Raw genomic sequence first — 7,943 nt, forward strand, 5'->3', positions numbered from 1 at the left:
TTAACTTTGGAAAACTAATAATATAAATATAAATTATTAAACAATTTTATGCAAATAATTATTAATTAGTTAAATTTTAAAAAAAATCATCTTTGTATATACTACTGTAACACTTTATAAATATACAGAAACATAAAAAAAGGGGTTGCGATAGATAATTATTTTTAAGGCTACTATAACGTTTTTCTTTGCAACCCAAGATGAAGGGTTGCAATAGGCCATCTATGGCGTAGTAAATTATATAAATACAAATAAAATTATAATATGTCTAATAGTTTTAATTTAAATAAAATAATATTTAATATTTAATACACTATACTATTGATCCAATCCTAAATAAAAAATAAAAATAAATTACGTACAGTTAGTTAGATTTGCAGCCTCCGATTAAAATTAAATAATAAATACTCATAAAAATTTGAAAACAAATTCGTTTGGTCGATATAATGTCATTAGGTTAAAAAAATGATCTAAAATAAAATAAATTGAAAGTAAATTCGTTTGATGGATATAATATCATCAGACTAAAATAAAATTATACATATTATCAATTCGATCTAAAACATAATAATATTCATTTCAGGCTAAAATGAATATCAACAAAAAACTAAATATAATTAGTTTGCAGGCTATTGCGTGAGCCCACAGGGTTTACCCAGTGCGCACCCAAAGGGTAGCGGCTGCGGGTTACCTACGATAAAAAAATATCAACAAAAAATTAAATATAATTAGCTAGATTTGGTTGACATAAAGGGTCTCAGACTAAAAACCAAGATTTGCTACCTCATGCTAAAACAATATAATAAATACTATTGATCTACCTAAAAAAATATTTTTTAAACCAGGTTATAACATAATGGATTGGCCGATATAATGTCATCAAAATGAAATAAAATATATTATCTATTCGGCTTAAAATAAAATAACATTTAACCAGAGCTAAAATAAAATTAAAAACAAACTAAATATAATTATATGGTTGTTATTCCCAGTGAACTAACAACGAGATTTACAGAAGGGGGGTTGAATGTAAATCTCAAAACTTTTTCAAGTTTTGAGCAGTTTCTAAGGCTAAGTATTTTAGTGAACAAATGTGTGTGAATTGCTTGAAGCTAATACAGACAGATATATATTCAAACACAAATGTAAAGAACACAAAGAACTTAAAAACTTTTCTGGTGGATTTGTTGTTCCACCAGAGATGTGTTATTTCAGAAAATCTGTGATTCAAAGAATTAAATCACAGCTGCATCCTAGTACAAACTAGATGATTTTCTCTCTGCATTTTTCTAAACAACTCTGGAAAATTCACCATCTAATTACTAGCTGCCACTTGTTTTATATATCACCAAGTTTATAAGTGAAGACAAAACTGTAAAATACAATTAAAAGGCTCTTCACATGTTTCTTCTTCACTTCTCTATCCAGTGCAATTTAGGTTTAGATGAATCTTTGAATACTTCCTTGTTTGCACCAGAATGGAAATGCTGCATTTTCTTGATTCCTCCTAGAGGCTGCCCCATTCCAGTTTGTCTCTGTCAACCCATGTGCCTCTGTCAGCTTATGAATTGTCACTATCAACTGCTATTGAACTAAGCATCCGTTGAAGCTTTCATCCGTTGATGCTTTATCCGTTGAAGCTTTATCCGTTGATGCATTATCAGTTGAAGCTTTATCCGTTGAAGCACTCATCCGTTGATGGATGTTATCCGTTGAACCTTTAGAGACATCCGTTGAAGCTTTGTTTCTCATCCGTTGAAGGTCTTTACTATTAGTTGATACTACTTCACTTATACAAAATTACAAGGCATGAAATATTTACAATTAGCCCTCCTATTTGCATATCCACTAGTAGTCAGCATGACTGATAATTTCCCACAACATCTAAGAATTACAACTTAAATACAGAGAATGAAATGTGCTACAATACTAAACTTATTTCTAAGTAAAGCTACTCCTTCAACGGATAGCCAGAATGGTCTTATCCGTTGAGGCTACAAATACTAGATTTCTACTTAAGTGTTTTGTTTAACTTATCATCAAACTAATACACATATTCCTAATAATCTCCCCCTATTTATGTCTACTTGAACTGTAGGCATAAATTTGGGTTTATCTTGATGAAACAAAACACTTATCAGACATATGAACTAAAATAAAGTAGAAATTCAAAAGTGCTGCAAAAGTGTGTCTACTGAGATAGAATTGAAGAATTACATTGTTTCCAAGGGTGCTCCTTTAGTCTGAGAAAATTAATTCCTTTTCCTTTGATCCCTTATTTTCTTCCCTAGCCTCCTGTCATTCTCCTCTATTTGGAGTTGGAGTTGTCTGTAAAATTCAGCTTCATCTTCTTCATTGATGTCCAACTTAGATTGCATATCCTTGAGAGTTTTATTACTGGCAATCTTGAGCTGATCTTCAGGTCTGAAAAATCTTCTGACTCCTTTATTGTCTCTAAACTCCATCAACCAATGAGGTGATTTATGAACTGTAATTCCTCTCTCTTGGATGAGTAATGTTCTAGGCAAGGCATTGGGCTCCCACCAAGTTTTCCTTATGTTGGCAATCTTGTTGAGAATCTCAGTTTTGGCAGTCCTGGTAAATCCAGAATCCCTTTTTATAGATGAGTAGACTCTAACCAAGGTAGAATAGCCTTCATTCAGAATTCTGTAAAGAGGCCAAGTCCTTTCCCCACTTCCTTTGTATTTGAACACTAGTCTTTCTGGAAGCTGTCTGTAGGCATCTATTCCCCTTACTTCCTCCAGCTCATCTAGATAGAGTTCAATGTCTGAAAATTCCTTTATGTCACAAATGTGAACATAATCATCCTTTGAGGCTTGTGGCTTAGGATTAGGCTTCTGAGTGAATTTGATTGAGGTTAGAGGAGGTGTTGATTTGATTTTTCTTTTCTGTTTCTTTGATGGTGGAGAAGTGGTTAAGAAGGTGGGCAATTTGATGGTGTCCCAATCAATTGGTTCCTCCTTAGGAGTGATTGTTTCACCATGGATGTTTAGGAAGGGATCAGGCACAATGGGTTCAGGAATAGAAGGTAGTGTTTTGGATTTTGATTGGGTTTCTTCAGTTTCATCTACAGTCTTCCTTTTTGCATTGGCCTTCTTTCTGTTCCCTTTCTGCCATTCCTTTCTTTCCTTACTTCTTTCTTCCACATCATCACTAAGCATGTCCCCCATACCTACATCTTCACCCTTGTCTTCAATTTCTTTCTTTTCTTCAGCTTGACTTGACTCTAGCTGTTTTTCAAGCTTTGCTTGTGCTCTTTTGTCAGCCTTTAGCTTTTTAGCTTCTTCCTTCAACCTTCTGGCTTCTTCCCTCTTGGCTATTGAGAATTTGGGATGTCCTTGTATCACACAGATACTCTTTCCCTCTCTAAAGATAATAGCCATGTTCATTCTTTCAACCACATCCTTGGTTTCCTCGTGCTTTATGATATTACCACCCAAAACCTTGTCTTCATCAGGCTTTGGAAGAGGAAAATCCACTTCTTTCAACTGAGCAAGGCTTAGAGGGTTCTTTGTAGAGTTCTTATTGAATCTGTTGTTGGGCTTGAGAACCATAGGTTTCAGATTCTTGGAAGAAGTCTCTCCAACCTTATTCCTCCTTACTGGCTTGAGCTCCATAATGATTGGCTCCACCTTTGTGCTATGCTTCACAGATTGTGATTTTGAAGTTGTAGAACCAAAAATTTGTTGCATCTTTTCATCAATTCTCCTCCTTTGCTCTTTGACTTTTATCTCAGCTGCTGCTATCTGGATTAGATCAATTCCATCAAGCTTTCCTTTGATTTGAAGTGTTGGAGAAGTGGTGATGGCAGGAACTAGCACTTTAGATATTTGAACTTTTGTTGATGGCTCTCCTTCCCCTTCCCCTTTATTCTCCCCCTTTTTGTTATCATCAAGGGTAGGGGTCAAGCCCTGTGCTTTTGCCAGCTGCAATAGTAGACTTGTCTGAGATTGTTGATTTTGAAGAATGGTGACCACAGAGTTTTCAATGACTTGAACTCTGTTCTCCAATTTGGCCAGCCTCTTGTCAGCATCAGATTCTCTCCTCAATCTCAGCAACAATTCTTGCATTGTACCATAAGGCATAACTGAATCCAACTTCTCAGAATTGTAGGATTTCAGATCAGCAATATCCTTCTTGAGTTCATCCACACCCAAATTCTGTCTGATGTGCTGTAACTACAAGAGATGCAGAGAGTCTAGATGAGCTTGAAGAATAACCTTGGTACCAGCATCTGAAGTGTCCTGAAGGGCCTTTTGAATAGCCATAACCTGCTTAATCAAGGCTACACCAAACTGTCCTGGTGTAGATTTTTTTGTCCATGCCCATTCAGGTAAATTTGGAACAGAACTTGGGCCTACATCTCCCCCTAAGTTCATGCTTCCATCCAAAGACATAGAGTCATCATCATTAGAATTTACTTTAAATTCTTCAGATGGCTCACCAGCTGGAGAAGGCATCCTATTAACAGCAGCTTTATCTCTTTGAAGAGGTTCTGAAGTGTGCACTAGGTTCAAAGTCTGCCTAGCCTCCACATTGCCCTGAGCAGCCAACAGTTGATAGGCTGAAACAGGATGAGTAAAAGTGTCAGCATCCAAGGAAATGTTATCAATTTCAGCTTTGTAATGTTACTGAAATTGTCTTCCCTTTTCAGCATCATCCACAATCATTGACTCACTAGCAATGGATGGATCCACCCTTATAGCTTCGATACCTGCTTTTCTCTCATTTTCTCTATATTCTTGCGTCAGGGGCTCCCCCTGGCTCACACACACCCTCACACCCTCACCCACACCTACTAAGGTGGCACTCCCCTCACTCACTTTGCCATGCTGGAAGAAATAGCATGCATAGTTTAACTCTCAACCTCTCCTTTTGCCTGGGAGCAACCCAGCCTCTCACTCAAATTATTACTCCCTTCCCTCAATCCTAGAAGTGATTGTACAGTAACCATGTCTTCTACACTTGGAATTGATTCAGTTATATGTGTAGAGACCATCAACGGATAGGAAGTATCCGTTGAAGTGGAAACTGATGATATCAACGGATAACTGCTGTTAAGCTTATCCGTCGAAGAACAACCACTTGTCAACGGATGAGAGATATCCGTTGAAGAAGGAAAAGATGTAGATATTGAAAGTGACATAATTGTTGAATCTGTGTGAATTGATTTTAAGTGGGGTGACACAGATTCTCCAACTAAGTCTGAAAGAATTGGTTGATGATCCAACAAATCATCTAAAAGATGATGATCACCAGGATTTGAGTGGGGCTCCTCCCTGAGTTTTAAAGAGGGAGAATCAGGAATTGATGTGAATATCATATCCACATCTAGAGATGGTGATGGAGAATTTGATGATTAATGTGTGTCTATTATGAGAGAATGGGGCTGTGACTCCACATTTGCTGGAGCCACATCAAGCTGAATTTGAGAAGGCAAATATACAGGTGGATGTATCTGTGCAGTGTGTGCCACCTGTGTTGAAACTAGGGTTTTAGCCTTCTTTCTTCTTAAAAAGGCTTTGATAGGTGAATGTGTGGCCTCAGTGTCCCTCCCTCTTTTGTTCCGTGTCCCTGGTTGGAGACTATTTTCAATAGCTGCATCCTTTTGGGAGGATGCAACTAGGGATGTGTTTGACTCCTTTTGAACCACCACAGTCTTTTGAGAAACTGTGGCTTGGCTGGCTAGGGTACCACTCACCTCTCCCACCTTATCCTGGGGGGTTTCTTGATGTTCACCCCTCCCCTTACCACTCACACCCTGTTTACTCCCTTCAGGGTTTATGGTAGTTGTTACAACTGTTGTCTTTTGAGAAACAACAAAGGTGGTTTTCTTTGACTTGTATTTTGGAATTTTAGCTTTGGTGGCTTTGGTAGGAATTTGTTGGGACAAAGACACAGATTCCATTGCCATACTAGAAGGCAAAGAAACAATGGGGTTGGAAGAAGTAGGAGTTGCAGAAGTATTTCCTCACTTACCTGAGGTGCATTCATTATTGGCAAATATACCAATGGCACCTGGCTGTTGAGGTTAATTCTCACAAGGTCTGCAAGGACCCTTTTCTCTTGTGCCCAGCATTTTAGTTTATTGCTCTCATTAGTTATGACCAAACCTTCAGCAACATGGTTAGCCAATAACACAAAGAATCTAGCATAGTAGATGTTATGAGGTCTATTAGCTTTGTTACCTAACCCGGAACCTAATTCTAGCATGACATAGTTGCTAAAATTAAAGTACCTATCAGAAACTAGCATATAGAGCATATTAACAAGAGATGAAGTTATGGCATCAAAATTGCTAATCTTCCCAGAGAAAACCTTGATAAAGGCATCTCCAAGAAAACTCCATTCTATCCTAAGGCCCTTTCTTCTAATGCTCCCTAAACTAGCAGAATCAAAAGAATAGCCTATGGAATCTAACATAGCAGATACATCATTATCAGTGTGTGGTGTCATGGTATTATTCTCAGGTAGCTTAAAGCAAGACTGTATATCATCATACAGTAATCCTTACCTTTGAGGGAGAAAGCAATGGTCATATCTGCGAAGTTGAACTCTGCAGTTGTCCAAATCTCCTCAATTACCTCATAATAGATAGTTGGGGCTTCCAGCATTGCATAGCTTAGTTTGCAGTTCTTGATGAAGTCCATCATCTTGTGATAATCTGAGTGGGCTTCATTCTTTTCCACCAAGGCTACGAAATTGTTCTTTTCATAAACAAATCCAGACTGAGACATAATCTTGACTACTGGTGCCATTGTTGTGAGTAGAGGTTGCAGAGAAAAGATTGAGAGTTTTGGGAGAGAAAGTGAGTAAAAATTGCAAGAAAGCGTAAAGTGAAAATAAGAATTCAATAGGATTTTATACTTTCTCGAATTAAAACGTAAATAAAATGATTAAATGATACTTTTAAGTAAATTATAGCCGTTTGAGAATAAAGAAAACTGTAGAAATTCTGAAAACTGCCTTTAATACAAATACATACAACAGTGTATATATGTATCAACGGTTAAGTAAACAAATCAACGGCTGTGACTCACTTAAAGTAACTGATGTGACACTTCAACGGATGAGGTAAATAGATATCCGTTGAAGATTAACACAATTTTTATCCGTTGAAGGATAAAATTACCAGAAATGTATTTGTCTTTCAACGGATAATGAACATCCGTTGATAGAACAATTTTGGCTTTCAACGGATAGGGAATATCCATTGATAGAATGAACTTTACTTAAAGCCAACTTTGTTCTTGCCACAAATTCATTTCAGGCTCCAAAAATAGATTATAATGAGGACATGAATTTATGAATAATTAAGCATACCTAGCTCACTTCCTAATCTTGTGAATGTTGATTCATCAAGTGGCTTGGTAAATATGTCTGCAATCTGCTTTTCACTTGGAACAAAATGAAGTTGCACTGTACCTTTCATCACATGTTCCCTTATGAAGTGGTACTTGATGTCAATGTGCTTGGTTCTTGAGTGCTGCACTGGATTTTCAGTAATGGCAATGACACTTGTGTTGTCATAGAATATAGGAATTTTGTCAACAGTTAGTCCATAGTCAAATAGTTGATTCCTCATCCACAGTATCTGTGCACAGCAACTACCAGTAGCAATGTACTCAGCTTCAGCTGTTGATGTTGAAACAGAATTTTGCTTCTTGCTGAACCATGATACAAGCTTATTCCCTAGAAATTGATAGGTGCCAGTTGTACTTTTCCTATCTATTTTGCAACCTGCATAATCTGCATCTGAGTAGCCAATTAGATCAAAACCAGACTCTCTAGGGTACCAAATTCCTAGATTTGGAGTCCCTTTGAGATATCTGAAAATCCTTTTAATAGCCACTAAGTGAGACTCTTTAGGGTCAGCTTGAAATCTAGCACAGAGACATGTAGAAAACATTATATCAGGTCTA

This window comes from Apium graveolens, chromosome 4 (assembly GCF_009905375.1).
Source record: "Apium graveolens cultivar Ventura chromosome 4, ASM990537v1, whole genome shotgun sequence".
Classification (NCBI taxonomy): domain Eukaryota; kingdom Viridiplantae; phylum Streptophyta; class Magnoliopsida; order Apiales; family Apiaceae; genus Apium; species Apium graveolens.